Raw genomic sequence first — 2,773 nt, forward strand, 5'->3', positions numbered from 1 at the left:
AGTTAAGTTGAATGAAAAATAAGAAATAAATAAAAATCTAAAAAAATATGAAAAAAAACACAAAAAACAAAAAAAACGAGCAAAGCCCACAGTACCCATACCCAATTCACCTTCTCTAAACACACACACACACATACACACACACACACACACACACACACACACACACACACACACACACACACACACACACACAAAGCAACCCGCATAAAATTCACACACTCTCTGCCTAACAGACCAAACAACTAACTAACCCACTCTAAACTATCTCCAAACCCACTGTTTTTTTCCTCCCATCAATAGATTCTATCGACCTTGATGGAAACGACAGCCATCCCAGTTTTGTTTCCAACTGCAGCGATGTTTGTCTCGTCAAGACGTGAGGGACGCAAAAAGGTTCTGAAAAAGAAAGGACAAAAGCAGGTTTAACTCTCTCCATACGAACGGCGAAAGAGACGACGCTAACAGCGTTCACACCCGAATTTACCATATCAGAAATATTGCAAGCGGATGGCTCTTGGTACTGAAGAGGTGATTGTTGACAAAAGAATACCAGCAATTCTGACGACGGAAACTAAAGGTTCCGGTCATTGAGACACCCACTGGACATCCGAGGGGTCTGTGTAGAGGAGAAGAGAGGACTGGCCGTACTGAGTGAGTTAATGCTGTGTAGCCTAGTTATGTAGCAGGCAGTCTCAGAGAGAGAATGAGAGAGACAGACAGACACACACACACACACACACAAGACACAGAAAGAGGGAGACAGACAGGCAGACAGACAAATAGAGAGAGAGAGTGTCAAACAGACAGACAGACAGACAGACAAAGACACAGAAAGAGGGAGGGAGACAGACAGACAGACAGACAGACAGACTGACACCACAAACAACCACAACAACAACACCCACCAAACTACACACAACCACGCCCACCATCAATAGATCATCGACATAGATGAAACGACAGCATCCGTATGTAAATCAAACGAAGACGATAGTTGATTCGACAAGACAGTAGGAGAACGCAAAAGGTTGAAGAAAGACAAAAGACAACAGACAGGTTTACATTGATAGACCTAGTAGAGCGAGGCAGTGAGAGACAGACAGAAGAAAGAGACAGACAGACAACACACAAACACACAAGACAAGAAAGAGGGAGACAGACAGGCAGACAGACAAATAGAGAGAGAGAGGAGCAAACAACAGACAGACAAAGACACAGAAAGAGGGAGACAGACAGGCAGACAGACAAATAGAGAGAGAGAGAGTCAGACAGACAGACAGACAAAGACACAGAAAGAGGGAGACAGACAGGCAGACAGACAAATAGAGAGAGAGAGAGTCAAACAGACAGACAGACAAAGACACAGAAAGAGGGAGACAGACAGGCAGACAGACAAATAGAGAGAGAGAGAGTCAGACAGACAGACAGACAGAAAAACAAACAGAAAGAGAGAGAGAGAGTGAGACAGACAGACAGACAAAGACACAGAAAGAGGGAAGGAGACAGACAGACAGACAGACAGACAGACAGACAGGGACAGTCACATAGACAGAGACAGACAGAACGGAGAAAGACACTGACAGAGAAAGACATAAACAGACAGGTAGAGACAGATAGACAGACAGACAGGCAGACAAACACTCACATGACACCACACACACACACACACACACACACACACACACACACACACACACACACACACACACACACACACACACACCATTAAATATTAACACTAGATTGTTCTTTTTAAATTAAAAAAAAAGAATGAAGTTGATCAAAATATCAAAAAGAACGCGGCATGAAAAATGATAGTCTGGGTGCAATGAAAACTGAATTTCTTGATATTTCCTGGTTCAAGCATCAGCCCATCTCTGTAGTCTGGGTGTCTGAAAACTGAATTTCTTGATATTTCCTGATTCCAGCATCAGCCGATCTTTCGAGTAGGATAACATTCGTTTGACGGCGAAATTGTCTATTTATTCTGTCCTTCCTTCTATCATGTATTTATTCATTTATTATTCGTCCACAAATCCCTCAACTTTACAATAGCCAACACAAACAACAACTTTCCTCAGTGTTGGTTATCAAAATATTGTGTGTATTTTCGCCATTGCATTTGTCACTGGATCGTTTCTTGACACGATAAAAGCTCAGGCTTGTTCCAGCTCAAGTTTTCCTTTTCCTTTATTGAACGCCTGTGTGTTGTCTTGTTTCTCGATATTAAAATGTTTAAAACCAACAACAACGTCAACAACAACACGACAATAACCAGTGTTTGCATTCCTCAGTGGTCACTGAGTTTCAGTTGTGTGTGTGTGTGTGTGTGCGTGTGTGTGTGTGTGTGTGTTTCCCTGTCTGTGCATCTGTCTGTCTCTCTCCCTCCCTCGTCTCCCTCTGTCTGTCTGTCCCTGTCTGTGTGTCTGTCTGTCTCTCTTTCTGTCTGTCTGTCTGTCTCTCTTTCTGTCTCCCTCCCTTCTCTCCCTCCTCTCCCTCTGTCTGTCTGTCCCTGTCTGTGTGTCTGTCTGTCTTTCTGTCTGTCTGTCTCTCTTTCTGTCTCCCTCCCTCCTCTCCCTCTGTCTGTCTGTCTGTCTCCCTCCTCTCCCTCTGTCTGTCTCCCTCTGTCTCTCCCTGTCTGTCTGTCTCTCTTTCTGTCTGTCTCTCTTTCTGTCTGCGAACCGCACGTAGCTCAGATGATTATTGTGTGGCCTTGGGGATTCATTTTGTCGCCGCGGCGAAAAATCGGAACCTTTCCTGCATCAACATC

At 44.1% G+C, this 2,773-nt stretch overlaps 1 long non-coding RNA gene across 1 annotated transcript in view; it reads right to left on the reverse strand.

Moving 5' to 3' along the window:
• Positions 1-400, reverse strand: part of LOC143289476 (uncharacterized) — a 76,144-nt gene extending 75,744 nt beyond the window's left edge. Inside the window, exon 1 of the long non-coding RNA XR_013056251.1 lies at positions 315-400. This is a non-coding gene — a long non-coding RNA (uncharacterized LOC143289476). The remainder of the gene's footprint in view (positions 1-314) is intronic.
• Positions 401-2,773: the final 2,373 nt, after the last annotated feature.

Source organism: Babylonia areolata, chromosome 14 (genome assembly GCF_041734735.1).
Source record: "Babylonia areolata isolate BAREFJ2019XMU chromosome 14, ASM4173473v1, whole genome shotgun sequence".
NCBI lineage: Eukaryota > Metazoa > Mollusca > Gastropoda > Neogastropoda > Buccinidae > Babylonia > Babylonia areolata.